Genomic DNA, 17,027 nt, shown 5'->3' with positions numbered 1-17,027 from the left:
CTGCTCCCAGGTTCCCCAGCTGCAGCTCTGTTTTTTTGCAAGACACCTTGGCCTCCAAGGGACCGGACCATCAGGTTTTGGTTATCTCCAGTGATTGGCTGCCTGCTGAGGGCTGCTGTAAATATTTCCCCTTTCAGGCAGTTCTCCAGCCCAAAGGTGTTTAGTCAGAGGTGTCATGGCCTTCCACGTGCACCTTCCCCTTCTTCCTCCGTGGGGTGAGTGCTGTTCTGCTGCTTTTCACCTGTGCTGAGACCCCAGTGAGAGGCGTGGAGGATGGAGGTCTGTGCAAGGGAAAGCCCCTCTCTTCTGCCCTAGCAGAATAAAAATCTTATGGTTTAGGGGTTTTGGGTGTTTAGCCAGGGAACTGGATTTTTAACTGTGTTTGTAGCTCGTGCATGCATGTTTGAACACTCCCATCCATTTAGATCAGTTAGAGTCACCAAACTTCTTTTTTTCACAATAAAACTGCATTATGCCTAGACATGTTGAGCCAAATCTGTTCCTGGTGTTATTTCACTGACTTCCCGAAGAATTACACCAGAGGTGAACGTGGTCTGGTATAGCAGCTTTTTTGCCTGGAGCAAGTCTTTACAGCAGAGTTGTATTTCTCTCAAAAATATAAAAGGAACACTGACAGATCTGCAGCTCTGCTGGTGTGAGCAGGTGCAGCTATATTAAATTATTTCTTATTAAATTGATTCAGCAACTTGAAGCTTGTAATTTTTGTTCTGCTATGGTTCTGTGACAGGGACCTTTTAAATCAGGCAAAGCATATATCTTCTCTTGTAGTTCCTTGCTCTGGTATTATCATTTTAAAGGTTTCTTTTTGTATGTAGCTTGGATTCTGATTGTATTATTTATTTGGGTAACATCTGAAAATTAAAGCTTTTTCCAGTTAATTGCATTGAGCTGTGGTATCACTGCTATAATTCCATTTAATCCACTGACATCCGGATGAATGTGAACAATAGTTTTTGCTTTTGCTTTTAGGTTCAAATGGTTTTAAGCTCTGATGGTCACTCTGGCATAAACCAGTGTGCTCCCCTTCCAGCAGTGGCAGTATTCTGATTTCCCCCTGCCTGAGGATCTGGCAGGGGAAAATTTTTATTTTAAGGGTGCCAGTCTTCAGCCAGATGCAATGTGGCTGTAGAGTTTCCCCCCACTTCAACTATTTGTGAAAAATAATCTGCTTCTCTATGCCCTCGTGTAATTACAACAGAAAATGCAGTAGAGCTGCCCTTCTGACAGCATTATTGCTCCACCTCAGCTCGTTTGAGGTAGCATGGTTATTAATTTTTCACTTTTCCTGGGTGCATCCCGTGCTCGCCCTGCTGCCGTTACTGCTCAGCTGCTGTTCACTGTTAGCATCAGAAGCAGGCAGGAATGTTTGCCTGCAGTTCCATGCCTTTAATGCCTCTCTGGGTTGGTTGTTTGTGTTGCAGGTTTATTCCCTTGAAGACTCCAGGCTTAGGCTTGGAGACCCCAGCCATCACCATTGAGCCCAGCAGCTGGAGCGGCAGCGAGAGCCCTGCCGAGGACATTGAAAGAATGAGTGATTCTGCAGATAAACCTATTGACAACGATGCAGAAGGTGTCTGGAGCCCTGACATTGAACAGAGCTTCCAGGAGGCTCTAGCTATCTATCCACCGTGTGGGAGGAGGAAAATCATCTTATCAGATGAAGGCAAAATGTATGGTAAGTGGTGCACATTTAGCCTTTGGAAATAATTGTTCCAACGTGAGAACTGTAAAGCCCAGCTTGTTTCTACACAATGTTCCTGGTTCTGGTTTTGGTGCTTTTGAAGTAAATCTGTGAAGCTGAGAGAGCTCAGCTGAGCTGGTGCTGTGTTCAGGACTGTCCAAGACATTTCCTCTCCGCTGGCACTAGGAAGGCAGCATTGATACAGAATTGTCCTATTTACCTCATATAGCGGCGTGGCCAAATGTGAATATTTAAAAGAGGCATTTAATTGTGTCGCTCCTCGGGTGCACAAAAAAATCAGGCATTTTTCTCTATTTTTCACTGAATAGTGAAGACAGGGAAGTGGGAAGTGCAGCCTGTGTGGTGATGTGGCAGATTATGCAGTCCTGAACTGCAAAGTAATGAAGTTCTTGTTGCGTTCAGGAGCCTCCCTATGAATGAGGCAAGTTAGGGGTGCTTTTGTGTCTTTTCTCACCGGTTTTTCCCCCCTTCCCCGCGTGCAAACTGCTCTCAATCAGATGCCAACATTCGGTAAACAGCGGAGGGGTGCCGACATCTCCGTGTGACAGCTCTTGTGTGACATCTCTGTGTGACATCTCCCGACCGCTGCTCCGAGCTCTCTCTCGCCCCGTCCCTCCCTCGTTTCCATTTTCCAAACTCCTCCTTGGGGCCGGCAGGGCCCTTGCCCGTGTGCCCATGGCTGGGAATGGGTGACCATGCCTGGGGATGGATGGCCATGCCTGGAGATGGGTGGCAGTGCCTCGGGAATGGGTGACCGTGCCCCAGCATGGGTGGCAGTGCCCCGAGGATGGGTGGCCATGCTCTGGAGGTGGATGACCATGCCCCAGAGGTGGATGGCAGCACCCTGGGGGTGGGTGGCAGTGCCCAGGGGTGGGTGGCCGTGCCCTGGAGATAGGTGGCCATGCCCTGGGGGTGGGTGGCAATGCCCCAAGGATATACCCCCGTCACTCACCGCTACCTGGCAGGGCAGATGGCCCCGGCCCCTGCCAGATGTTGCCGCAGCTGCCCCCAGTTGTGCCCAGCCACTGCCGGGTGCCCCGCTTGGTCCCTCCGCAGCTGCCGTGTCACCCCCGCGGCCACACTGGCGTCCTGTCTGGGTAAAAAAGGGTCGGGATGAAGCTCTCAGCTGCCCTCGGCAGAAAGTTCCCGGGCCGGGATTCCTGCTGGCTGCTCGTCTTCACCCTCCTCCTCCTCCCGCTCTCCCCTTGCCCCCTGGCCCGGGGGATGGAATTGCTGCCGTGCTCCCTGCCCACCCCTCTCCCCCCGTTGGGATTGCTTCTCGGTGTTTCCTATGGAAAAGCTGCTATTTTTGGGCTATTCTCCTATGGAAAGGGCAGATGATTTGCCTAATTAGGAGGTTGTGCTCCTTCTAGGAGTGCATGAGCATGTATACACAAACAGGCTCATTGTGTATTTATGCTGTAAAGCCTTACGTAGGCTGGAACAACCCATCAGCCAAAGTAAGGGTGGTTGTATTGTTTTTTTTTAATCAGGATCCCTACAACCACACTAGTCACCCCTGAAATCTACATTTTGGTGATTTGAAGCATTTTTTGGTGCCATTGTATACATTAAAGAAATTAACATATTTATCCATTCATTGCAACAATCTCTGGTTTCATTTAATCGTTCCTAATCCTTGAATGTTAACATTTGTTGAATTATATATATAAAACTATTTGTGCATATCTAATTGCTGATTAATACTGGTGGCTAGTAACACCATAAACATGGGCATCTCTCCTATTTATGCTAATCCTAAATCAAATATAGTTAATTTTCAATCAAAAAAGGAGCAAGGCTTGCTTGATGCTGAAAACTTCACTTAAAGTGTTGCCCTGACTGAGCAGGAAGAAATGTGTCAGGAAGTGCAGGGGTACTGTATGAGCAGAATTTACATCCTGACTTTGCAGTGGATGAACTCATGTTTTCATTCTTCAAACTGAGTGACTGCTTTGTAGTGTTTCAGGATTTATTGAAACCATGCTAGGTTTCTGAGGACTTCCTAATAGAGTCTTATGGCCCTGAGAGCATAATTGTTCTCCAAGGATTTTGAAATCAAAACAGTGTAAGTGTTTTACATTCTGTGTGGCATAATGAAAATAATTTAATGCCTTTTAGTGGCATACCAAGTTTATTTCACTTACAAGAGAGACACTGCAATATGGCCAAGCTTCCATAGTGTTGGGGGATACTGTAATGTGTCAGTAATTCATGGGCCACGTAAGACAGAAGGTCAAGAGAGCACCATTTCATTTTCTAACTGAAATTACCTTTAGATATGGGCACCAGAACAAATCTGATCTTCATGGAAGCAAATATAATGATCACTCTGTGTGGATTAAGTTAAGCAATTGTAGTTTTTGATCTTTGGAGGGGGACTTTGAGAAGGGCAGAGATTTTGCTTGAAGAAATATTTTAAGTCTCTGCCTTTGATTTAATGAGGGCTTTGCGACATTCATGTAAGCAAGCAGCCAGAGTTTCTTCACTGTTCTTTGTGGTGGTCTAAAAATCGTCCTTAAATTGGCGTTTCTAAGAGGTTTGTGTCCAGCTGGCTGCAGGGCACCCAGGGGATTGCTCAAGGAGGTCTGGGAGCACTGGGATCTGTGGGTGAGGGGTGGCCAAGGGGCTCTCTGCCCCGGGTGAGAGCAGGGATGGGATGGGAGAGCTGCCCCAGTGGCACTGGGGACATCTGTGCCTCCTCCAGACAGCCTGAGTCACTTCACTGCTCCTCTGCAGCTGAGACCTCGGATGAAGGAGGGAAGGATGCTTCCCTCTCCCCGTGCCTTCCCGAAAATGTAACTTAAGACAAAAGAGGATGACAAGAACAAAAGACTTTCGATCCTATCCCCACAGTAAAGGGTTGCAGGGGCCCCTGGCTGGGGAGAGAAAAGGGGATGTCCTAACATTTTAGTTCTTGCCTTGGGGCATCCTCAGGCTGCAAAGACAAAGCTGTGACCTCTGCAAGACCAGGAGCATTTCAGGCTGGCCCAGGGTTATGGCTCCTTGAAGGAACCCTCAAAACAAAATGAAAGCTTAAGGAAACTCTTGGTTTTAAATTTGTAGGAAATGATTGGGTAAGAAGCAAAGACACTTCTTTTGGTTTGGATGGACAAATTCCAGAAACTAGTTTATAAATTCTTGAGGGAGAAAGGGAGTACATGGTAAAGCCAAAGACATGTGATAAGTTTCCTGCAGGAAAGCTCTATCCATCACTCCTTTTCCCTTTTCCTTTGAGAGGGAGGTTGTGAAGGTCTTACAGTGTTGGTTTTGCTCCTGGCACAGTATTGACTAAAAGTAAGTACAATTAAAAAATGCTGAGGAGGTATAAATGTGGAGGCTTGAAGGAGGATAGAGGAACACATCTATAATTTGATGCTCACACTCTTTGTGGAAGCAGTCCAGTGGAGGAGGAAAGACTGAGTCCTTAGACACATTTTCATCTGCCTTGCCAAGGCATTGGCAAGGTTTTTTTCATCTGCACTGTGTCAAGAGCAGTATTGATCAAACACAAATATCATCCTCTGGTGCAAGTAGGGCACCCTGTGCTTTGCCTTGTGCCTCAGAGATCCCTTCCAGTGAATTTCCACGTCCTTGTTTGTGCAGCTCATGGTGAAACTCCAGCCCATTAGAGGGCATTGGCTGTCCTGTGTTTGTGCTTGGTTCCCGTCGTTGGTCTGTTACTGCTGACAGTTTAGTAACCTGTAGCAATCCCTGTGAACTCACTTATTGGCAAGGTATTTGCCTGTGCTTGTCTTTGCTCCTGAGAGTGTTTTGGAAAAGATTACAGGAATGAAAGCTGCTGTGAAATGCAGCCCTACTTTTATCCCTGGTGTAACACTGAAGTCACTGGAGTTACCACGGGGTTGGATTTGGGATTTGGCTCTGTCTGCACTTTTTCTTTATTTTTTCTTTTTTTTTTTTAAATTTAGATAGAGCAAGATGTGGCTTTAGCGCAGCTCTAGGGACAATACCAAAGTGCCATAAGTGCTAACAAGTGGAATATGCCCCCAGACATCTTGTTATCAGCACTGCTAAATTAGCCTCAATGTAGTAAAGGTGGCTTTTGCCTTTAAGACAAGAAAATAATTTCATAAAAAAATTTGAGACCTGTAAACTGCCTTTCAGTTGCAAATTTCCATTGAAGGTATTCATCTCTACAACAAAAGTGCTTATGAGTATGTAGTGATTATTAAAAGGAAGTTTTTTAGCATGTTTAGTAGTTTTACAGAAAAGAATGAGTACTAATTAATGTGAGAAATTGCACAGCAGCCTTTCAGGACTCTGTATGTTTATTAGGTTATATAGAAAATCTCTTGGCATGCACTGTTAAGGGAAAAGGATACTTTCATAAAAATTTCTGCTCAGATAATAGAATTTTTGTATGATGAGTAATAATAGTCTTCATTTCCAAAGCACCTTGTGCAAATTGGGTATTAAAATTGAACTTTGAACTAGAACATTGACTAAAAGAAATCCTATTCTGTGGGCTTGCCTGATTCTCTATCTAACTGCCATTATTTGGTGTTTTTCTGAGTTTCTGTTAGGAAACTGTGAGGTAAATAGCTTTATGAAGAGTACAGTAACATGTTACAAATTATTTTTACTGTTACTTTTAATTTTAAAACTTTAATTTTAAAGTTCCATGCAAGTTGCTGCCTCCATAAAGACATTGTTACCTTATAAAGTTTCCACAGTGTTAAATATATTTGAATGTGAATAAGGTATTTGGAGTGATGAAATACCAGATGTGAAGTATCAGGTTTCATGTTTATTCATCTGTTCCTGCAATCATTGTACAAAGATACGCTCTTGTATTTATTTTTTTTTTCCCCTTCCTTTTTTGTTCTCTCAACAACATGCACCCAATGAACGCAATGGAGATGGGACTCCTTTTCTGAAAGCCATTTTTTGGGTGTTTCAGGTTGTAAACAAAAGTGTCCAAAGCACTCTGGGCTTGCTCGGTGCCCGTGCTGAGCAGGGAAGGGCAGGAAGGGCCACAGAGAGGTGTCTGCTGGAGAAGTCACCACTGAAATTGCTTGGGTTGGGAGCAAATCTGCCTCAGATCATTTCTGCAACATGCTGATGTTCTTGCAACATCAGCAGGCCGTGCAGGATCTGGTTTTGTGAGCCCAGCCCGTGCAAAGGAGGGGTTGTTGCTCGATCTCAAGGATTTCTGAAATGTGGGGGAACAGGGTTTAATCTTTCTCCGTGGGCTTTCAAGAGTAAATTGTCGGTGCTTTGAGATAAAGAGGCAGAGTCTTCATAAGACAGAGAATATTTTTTTCTTTTTTTTTTCTTCCCTCTCTGCCATAACCTGCTATCCGAAGGAGAAAATCGAGGTGGGACAGTGAGAGCTGTGTGTGATGAGGGTCTCAACTCCTACCTGGGGAGCAGGCTGTGTAAGCAGCACAGCTGAAAGTGTCAGTAATGTTGTGGAAGGTACATGGCACAGCCATGGATTGAGTATTCCATTGGCTGTGTTGGGTTGGGAGGATGATGTATCCCAAAGGAAATGGGGAAGTATACTAAAAAGTTTTGCAGAAAAATTACGCATCAGAAAGAGCAGGACATCCTTTGAAAGTGATTTTTAGCACTTGGGCTTTGTCCTCTCTCTGCTAACCGTGTTCACTTCAGTCACATATTTTAGAGGAAACTTAATGGCAGAAAGTCGTGTGTAGCCTGTTCATGGGAAAGACAGAAGTGTGGCTGCTGCCCCAACCTGCCAGTGCTCAGTGGGCACTGCATGGACCTCCTGAAACTGAGTAGAAGCTACCAGGGCAGGTTCAGATCAGGCATTTGTCCACTTCAGAGTAATTTCGTGGCTAATCCTATTTAAACAGCCATACAAAGCAGCGTAAGGCTGTGCCTTTCCTTTATGACGTTGTTCCTTTGGTAATATCCTTGTTTAGAACTGACACACGTTAACGTGAGAGCACTGAAGTGATGCAACCTCACTGGAACATCCAGGATACATTTAGGTGGTTGTCTAGTGTCATTTGTATTAGCTTGTTTTTCTCCCAGCAGTGGTTTCTCAAGGTGAACTTGTGATGCTGCCATTGCAGAAGGCAGAGTTTTGCAGCTTTAAGAAATAGCTGTCGTGCTAGGAGGTAGTTCAAACAGCCTTGATCAGGCTGATGGAGTGTGTTAGTTGGTTGCACAGTACTGAGAGATCAAGATAATTGAAAAGCCTGCATGTAGATAGCATGAAAGTAAATTGGCTTGTTGATTTGATCTCATTCCTTGTAGAACTGGGTTTGCTCCTGGGGCAAACACCTTCTCATTGAGGAAATCTGGGGACAGCTTGAGTTGGACAAGTAAGGCCCACTTGGGCATTAATGATGGGCTGTAAGGTTTGAATTCCTCTTCGTGGGGCTAGTATGAGACTGTGGTAGAAGTGTCTGCACTTCAAACACCAGCTGAGTTATGTCACTCAGTCCTGGAGCAGAGCAGTGAGTGACCCACATCCCCAGCAAGGCCTGACTGTGGGAGCGATGGGGGTAGGATGGTCAGATGGACAGAGATGAGAGATCTCTGCAGCCAGCTCTGGAACTTGGGGTTTATTGCCAAGGGCCTGGGGGCAGGGTCCTGCTGGGAGCTGCCAGCCACAGCTCAGAGCAGGCCCCAGAGAACAGAAGACAGTGGTAAAGAGGATGAGAGAGAAAGAGAGGATGAGAGGATAGGAGAGAGCGAGGTCCCCTTTATAATACCATAAATCATCTTCTGTGTTGAATATTCTAATTCTCACTAACCAATCTAGTACTATATTCAAATCCTATAGCATTTACACACAGCCTATAATAATCATTACATTACCATACTGTGTTACATTTTAAACCCTTAAAACTCCTCTTTGGACCCCTTCTGCCAAGCTGTAGGGTCTGCTCTGAGCCTTGGGTCTGTCTGCAAGCAGAGGGTGTTGTTCCATCAAAAAGGGATTACCTTCAGCCAGCCACACCATTGTTTTCCAGTTGTTCAGTAACTGAGGGATCTCAAAGCTTGCTTTCATTTCAATCTCACTTATAGTTTCTATATTCTCAAAATCTTTTGCCAGACAATCATATTTATAAGGCTTTCCTGTTTCATCTTCTCCAACACCTGACATGGGCATGGGGAGGGTAAGTTATGTCCATGCTGACACTCTTGTTCTGGGCCCTCTTGTGGAAGCAGAAGACGTGAAAAACTTAAATATTGGGGTTTTTAGTGAAGAGAGAGACTTGGACAGTGCAGGGAGCATTTCACATAACCAGCAAGAGAAAAAAATATTGATCAAAATTTGACTCCTTAGCTGCCAGCACCATCACCGTGGTTTGCACCTGCACCTAAGAGTGCTGGATTTGGGCAGTCCTAGATGGCTATTCAGGATGGACTAGGGGCCAGGGAGATGAGTGGTGAAAACCAGACATCTGAGCCATGCTGGAAGGGAAATTCCATCCTAATGTTCCCACTGTTCCCTCAGGGGCTTTGCTCCTGGTGTGATAACAAAATAACACTGTGGGGAACAAGGAGCAGTGGGGACACAAAGAAATTTCACTGCATCTTTGGTTTTCTGGGGACGTGCAGTCTCCTGAGAAGTGGGTTTGTGTCCCACCCCACACCCCACAGCGGGGGATCCTGGGCTAATTCTTGGAGAGTAAATGCTGTGGTAGTTGTGACATGAGTCTTACACAATTCCCCAAGGGCCTGCTATTCAAAATTTATATGTATCTTATCTGGGTCTTATGGGGATTTCCTAACAGATGCATGAAGGATTTTCTTCCTTTTTTTTGTGGTGCCCTTGAGAAGTTGCATTAATACCATTGTATGAATATTTTCCTATCCTACAAACAATTTCATGTGGGGCACTTGGTCTGGAACATCAGACAGAAACACTTCAGGCTCTGGGCTTCCAGATGATTCAAGTCTGGAATTTGAGTCTAAGAAATTAGACACTAATGGATTAAGAGTTTACAGACTTTCAGTAGAAGTAATGGTTTAGTTAGTAGAAAAAGGGTCCTCGGCAATTTTTCTGGTTTTGTTCTAGGCATAAAAAGTGTTTACACTGTTTGACTAAGGAACATGTTTTTGTAAGCAAAAATAATACAAATTTGGGATATGAATGTGATAATTCCACTTCATGAATGCTCTTTTAAACACACAGAAGTGGGATGACTTGTTAAAGCTAATGTAAAAGGGACAGCAACACATCCCAAATTCAGGAGGGAATTGGAGCCCTGAGAGGGCACTGCACACTGTGGGAGTTGCTGGGATGTCAGCCAAACACCAGCACAGTTTTACCTGCAGGGTGCTCAGGCACTGTGAGTGGGAACTGTGACCAACACACACCTTGTCTGGTGTCACTACTGCAACTGCACAATTCCAGCCTCCCCCAGCAGCCATCCCAGCTGGGCCAGGCCTCCCAAGCATTTCATGCTTTTATTGAGATCTCCTTTCTACCTTGAAGGGGGCAGGCAGCTTGCCAGAGGTTTCCAGGTGTTTGGGCCTTCAAGGAAGATCAGGTCATCAATCCAAGCCCTTGTTTGGTTGCCCTCCTTGGAGGAAGGGACCCAACAGGCAGGGATGGATTTGGCTTGGGTTGGGTCTTGGTTTCTCTGTAGGCAACCACATCAGCCTTGATGCCTGACAGTTTTGGGAACACCAGCACAAACAACATGCCTGGAGGTGTGAGGGAGCATATTCCAGTAATCTGAGTGGAAGTAGGTGAGGTAGAGTATGCTGAGTTTGCATATAACAAAGAAAATGCTTTTTCAGTTTGCCTGATCATTGCAGCAGAGCTAAAACATCTGAAGCTTACTTGCCTGAAGCTGCTTTGCTTTTTCTTACTTCTACCTTAATATAAACTGGTGTTTGGTTAACATGGAAAAGAAAAGGATTAATGAAATAAAAATCACAGTTTAAATTGTGTTTTTTGTCATGCTAGCAATGCAAGTGAGTAGGGAACACAGATGAGAAACTCATCTTCAGCTGTTTGGATTCAGCAGCAGTTTTACTCCTAAACTAGCAGGTAATGCTGCTCTCTTAGACATTGAGAACAGGAAAATGTTAGTCCAGCTGGGTCCCAATTTCAGGGACTTGGGGACAGCAGGCTGGATACAGTTGACAACTAATAATTTTCCGCAGTGAAAGTAGTCTTTGGATCATTTTAGCAGGTGCCTTCATGTGGCCTGGTAACTTCAGCATTTAATTCTTTGAACAAGAATTGCATTTTCATTTCTTTAGTTCTTCCTTGGATGGGCTGTCAACAATAAACCTTTCAGTACAATTAATGGTGAAAGAAGCGTTTCCTAATAGCTGTATATAAATATATGCACATACCTATATGTGCAAATAGGTTTGTGTATGTGAATAAAAAGTGTTCCAGCCAATTAAAATGTATTTAGGAGTCCTCAAGCAGGAGGTGTATACACAAGGAATTGTCTACCTCTCAGCTGGGACCTTCCTTTGCTTTGGCAACTGAAAGCAGCCTCCCCCGAGAGCGCTCTGCGAAGAAATAGTGTGATTCACATTTGTAGCTGTTATTAGGTAGGCGTGTGGGCATATATTTAGATAGGTGAGGTATGCAGGCATACATTGTGTGATGCATATTTAGGCTGCAGGGGTATTTTTAGCTGCAGGAGGCCCAATCAGCAGCGTGCTGAGGAGAATTGCTGTAAGGGATCGCGCTCGCAGGAGCCGCCCGCAGAATTTTCCATCCTGCCAGGCAGCGAGCACAGGCCACCGGAGCTGCATAGCTGGGTGGCCAGAGGAGTGCCATTGACAGGTGGGACAGCTCAGAAAGCCCTCTGGCCTGGCTCTTGATCTCCCATGTGGGAGCAGTTGTCCCAGGTGCCACCTCCCCCTGAGCCGACACACGCAGGGCACGGCCTGAGCCTGGCACGGGGGGTCAGCAAAGTGGGCAATAATGGGGGAGATGCATTAGGGCTGGAAATGCTGAGCAAAAATTAAAATGAGGTGAAATAGCCATTAACAACCCACTTCTGTTAAAATCCTGAGACAGGAAATTTTACAAGTGCCCTTGCCCAATGAAGGAAAGCAGCCTAGAGGGACTGAATAACTTGTCTGATGTCATCAGAGGTTTTATAGCAGAGCTGGGAATTGAGCCCTCTTTCCCCCAGTGCCATCTAAGCTTTAATGCTGAAGGGGGTCCTTTCACAGCTTATCCAGTGACCCTTGGGGGGTTTAGGGCAACTGTGGCCAATCCATGTTCCTGCTCCACATCCTGTGTGGGGAGAGAGCTGCATTTCCTGAGAGTGCAACCTCTGCATTATGTGACCACAGGATGCCTTGCTCCTGGAATAAGGGACATAACTAAATGCCATTTTTATTATTATTAGACATTTGCTTAATACAGTAGTTCTTTGAAACCAAACAAGAAAAGGTCCTTGAGGTGCTGTATACTATGTTCAAATAAAGGAGAGCCACAAGGAGTCTAAATATGGAGAAGAGGGAGAGAAAGTGGATGGGAACTGAGGCAATATTTAGCCCCATATTGATGCTCCTTGAGATGATGTGGTCCTTGTACAGAATAAGAGAGAGGCTGCTGAAAATAGGATGATTTAATTTGTTCATAACATGATTATTCAAGGAACAAAAAAGTATGTAGCCTTATCCAAAGAAGTAACCTAAGAGGTCTTTACTCTGTGCCAAACTAAAATTCTGCTATTTAATTACCGATTTAGAAAATATCTTAGGCTCAATTTCCTCCTCAGTTGCACTGTTATAAATCTAATGGAATTGTTAAAGATTTATGGCAGTATAACTGAAGGCAGAATTGGGTCCCTTATGTTTGAAACTTAGTTTGCCACAGAAGTAATAATTCCTGTTTTCTAGGCAAGAGTTTAAGAATTTTGCAGACCTCTGTTTCTGTAAAAGAAATATGAACTACAGTAGTGTGGGTGAGTGATTAATGCTGGAGGGGATGTCTAGGGGCAATCCGAGTTGGCTGGTGTGGAAAATCCATGTGCAATTCAGATTTAGGATCTGTTTGCAGATGCCTCATAATTCAAAATGTCAAAAAAACCCCCAAATCTTAGGCCTTCATGTAGTAAATTAATATACTGTGTGTTCAGTGTGCAGCAGGCTTTGCTGAAGTAATACCCTCATATGAGGTGTGAACTCATCCCATTCCCTTTAGTAAGGACTTAAATTCAAAATTGAATGTGACTCTTTACAGCCTGACAGCATCTAAATCCTGTTAAAAAAAATAAAATCCCAGTTTTGGTTTTATTTAAATCATGTGTATAATGACTTAAAAAAGAAAAATACTGCCTTATTTATCCAGACCTAAAGAAATCTAGTGTTAGAGCAGATCTGTTTTATCCACTGGCTTGTCATCTCTAAAGGAAGGGTCTTTCTAATGGGCTCTTGATTGTTTTCCTCAGCTTCCCCTTAGGAGAAGAGCTGAGCTGTGGAGGATTTCAGGGGTGAGTTGGGCTGTGCTGTGTCCTGTTTGGAGGTGCCTGCTCTGGCACAGTGTGTGAGCAAACCCTGTCCCACCCCACAGGCTGAGCAGCTCGGGGGGCCCTGGTCCCTGCTGGGGGCTGCAGGGGACGCTGAGAGCAGGGGCAGCTTCCCCAGAAACACATTCTGGAGCTGCAGCTCTGCTGCTCGGGGATTTACAGCACTTCTGATGAGCTTATGCTTTTTCTAGAGGGCTGTAGTGCATTGTAGGCATCAAAAGGAGCTATAATAGAAAACTAAACCAGAATATGATCCCTTGAAAATGATGTTGTTCAGCCTCTGTTCAGAATTGCCAGTCTTAATTTAAACACAGTATTTAGGTCCAAGGTACATTTTTAGGAGCTTTATTTAGGAATGGATTGAAGAGTTAAATTATTGTAACTCTGCCCCCAGTTTCTCCACTTCCTCTTCCTCAGTGGTGCAGTGGGATGGGGCATGAGGGTTGTGATCAGTTCATCACACACCTTTGCTTTTGCTCCCTCCACCTCAGGGGGAGGCTCCTCATACTCTGCCCCTGCTCCATGGGACACGACTTCTCCACAGGGATCCCTTCCCACGGGCAGCAGTTCTTCCTGAACTTCCCCAGCCTATCCCTGGAGGATAGGCTGGGAAGAGTTCAGTCCTTCAGGATGGGCTGCTCCAGCATGGGGGGGTCACAAGTCCTGCCCACAAACCTGCTCCAGCATGGGCTTCTCCTGGGGTCACAGCCTCCTTCAGGCATCCACCTGCTCAGTGTCCATCCTCATGGTGGGTCTCAGCATCCCTGTGCCCTCCCTGTGCTCCCCCAGGGCTGCAGGGCAATCTCTGCATCCCTGTGCCCTCCTTGTGCTCCCCCAGGGCTGCAGGATAATCTCTGCATCCCTGTGCCCTCCCTGTGCTCAGAGCTGCCCCAGGGCTGCAGGATAATCTCAGCATCCCTGTGCTCTCCCTCCCAAATCTGTTCTCTCAGGAGCAGCAGCACTGTCACTGGTGGTGGAGCAGTGCCAGTCTCACAGCTGGCATTGGCTCTGTGAGGTTTGAGGGCAGCTCCTGGCAGCTTCCCACAGCAGCCACCCCTGCAGCCCCTCAGTGCCCAACCTGGCCACGCAGACCCTGTGAAAACAGTAGCTCTGAATGAACATAAAACAGTTCAGTGTTTAGTGCAGTCCTGACTTGATGCGTTGATTCATGATACCTGTTACTTTTAAGTATGGGTTTTGTTTGTTTTTTTAAATAGTGGCAAGTCATTAACTAGCTAAAAATGAGTTGAAATTTAAAGGAATAAACCCCCCTCGTTGTCACTGAGGTATTTTGCAGCCTAAGCACAGGCTCAGGTATTCCAGATATGATAGATGTGCAGATTGCATAAGACATTATGCATTGCTCTCTCTAAGATACAGAGTCCTGCCTGCCCTTAAACCCTTTGTTCTCTTGGCTGAATGCAGTTAATTAGCAACAGTCTCCATAGCAACTGCCTCATAGTACAAAAACATTGTCTCGTTTTTGCAGTTTAGCTTATCACACTGTTTACCTGAAGGGCTTTTCACTGCGTTCAGTCTCATTTGAGTTGGCTACGTGCCTGCTCGTGGAAGTGAATTGTCAAGATAGAAAAACACCATGGCAGCAAGATGCTGAACAGGGCCCTCTGTGTGGAACCAAAAACATTGAATAAGTTCTGTGGAAACAAGAGTTGAAGTTTGCAATGATTTGTGTCCAGTTTTAAGGCACGTGACTTGCCAGGAATACAGTGCATTTTGAGATACTGCTGTACCTGTGGGCCTGTTTCACAGACTGCCCTACAGGGTGTAACATCCTCTCAAACCCTCAGAGGCACAGCCCTTCATCAGGGCCATCAGGAAACTTGTGTCACTCCAAACCTGGGCCTTTCCCGGCTGCGCCAGCTTGTTCTTTGGGAGGATGCTGCTGTACCCTGGTCAGCTGTGTCCATCCATTTTCCTTTATATTAGTAACAATTCAAGGGAAATCTGTGAGTGCTGGTTCCACATGATAAATTAGTTAGGAAGGGAAGATCTATTGTGGTCATATAACATGCTGGAGATTGAGATTTATTCATGCCAGCCATTGCAGTGGTGTTAAAATACCTGCTGTGTACTCCTGTGACTCAGGCAGCTACAATGGGCTCAGATTTGTACTAATACCACTTTGTTGGTGTAGGATGACGTGTTTAAATCGTGTTTGAACTTTAGACAGAGGTGTGCCCACATATTCACACCCCTCTCAAGAGGCTGCCTGGGAGGTGTGATGTGTCATTGAAATGGCAGTGCAATTTAACTGGTGTCTCAATCCAGTATTTGTGTCTGGCCTCACACCAGGATGGTGCTGCATGAGAGGCCATGTGAGAAGAACTGTTTTCTTGCTCATTAATCCTTGATTTGTTGTGATTTGTTTGTTGTCTTTTTTTTTTTTTTCCCTAAGTTGGCAGTGGGGTGGATGAGAGGCTGATCTAGACTGAGGTAATTCTCATTTTATCCTAGGCAGAGCAGAAATCAGAACTTGTCCTTCAGCCACACCACCATGCACGGCCTCCCTTCCCTTCCCTTTCCCTGTCTGAAACAGTCTCTCCACAGACATGAGAAGGTATTTTGGGTTCTCTAGGGATAAAAAGCAGGAAGATTGCAAAGGCTGCCAGTACTGCTGGTGTGGTCCAGCAGTAATCCTTAATAATTTATTAATATTATTATTAGTATTAGTAATATTGTTGTTATTGTTATTATTGTTAATAATAATAATAATAATAATAATAATAATAATAATAATAATAATAATAATAATAATAATAATAATTCCAATTTCTTATCTCCAGCTCACAGAGTGTGTTCCTGCTCAGCTTGTGGGGTGGGCAAGAGCTCACACACACTGTGCTTGGGCCACACCAGGCACCTCCAAACGTTTAAATATTATATATAATAAAAATACAATTATTATTACTATTACTACTACTACTACCACACCAGGCACCTCCAAACATTTAAATATTATATATAATAAAAATACTATTATTATTACTATTACTACTACTACTAATAATAATAATAATAATAACAGTCCAATAATCCTGTGGAGCTTTTGGTTGATAGAGGTTTATTCCCTGCTTGTGTTCATGTCCTGCTCATGCTGTTGCACATTCCCCATAGTTACTAGTGGTGTTTGAATTAGAGCAGTGCTGGGAGTTGCAGGCAGGATAAAGGCTCCATTGTGGCAGGTCTTGTGCTCACAAGAAGAGACAATCTCTGCTCTGGCTGGTGACAATCTGTTTTAAGACCAGTCATGTTTAGCATAGGCGTAGCAGAGAGGGAGAGAAAATGCTACAAAGCACAGGACAGCCTTGGTCACGTTTTTGGAACTGCTCATTTTTGTATCTCAGGGACTTTGGAGGGTGTCTGTTACACTTGTAGCTGTAGAGTTGAAGATAAATGAAATGCTTTTATTTTTTGCTGCTCCTCCCCAAAGGCAGCACCGTGGCCACAGGGCACTGTGGGGCAGCAGGAGGGCTTGGGATGGGCAGGGGGGTGGGCAGAGGACCTGAGGAGGTGCCAGGCCAAAGGGTGGGTGAGGCTGGCCACAAAAGGGCTGCTGAAGTGGGGATAGAAATGCCCTGTGATAAATGGCCTCAGTGTTTGTGCCTGCACGTCCAGGCTGCCACACAGGCTCTGCTGAGCCCTCCTGGTCACTGGCATGGTGAAACAGCAGATGCTTGGAGTCAATCCCCACTTCCTCTGAGTGTGTAAGGTTGTTTGCTCACATTCACAGATCCTCCACAAACTCTCTTTGTGTGCAAACCACAGAGTGTCCAAACTGTCGGGGTGTTTTCCAGCTTTTAGAACTGCTCTTAGCACTGTCAGCA

The 17,027-nt window shown here is 45.1% G+C and overlaps 1 protein-coding gene across 1 annotated transcript in view; it reads left to right on the top strand.

Moving 5' to 3' along the window:
• Positions 1-1,684: 1,684 nt before the first annotated feature.
• Positions 1,685-17,027, top strand: part of TEAD1 (TEA domain transcription factor 1) — a 100,851-nt gene continuing 85,508 nt past the window's right edge. Inside the window, exon 1 of the mRNA XM_058025807.1 lies at positions 1,685-1,696. The gene's annotated coding sequence lies outside the window, so the exon portion shown is untranslated. The remainder of the gene's footprint in view (positions 1,697-17,027) is intronic.

Source organism: Melospiza georgiana, chromosome 6 (genome assembly GCF_028018845.1).
Source record: "Melospiza georgiana isolate bMelGeo1 chromosome 6, bMelGeo1.pri, whole genome shotgun sequence".
NCBI classification, from domain to species: Eukaryota; Metazoa; Chordata; class Aves; order Passeriformes; family Passerellidae; genus Melospiza; species Melospiza georgiana.
The sequence above is the reverse complement of the archived record's forward strand: the minus strand, read 5'-3'. Positions and strand labels throughout refer to the sequence as shown.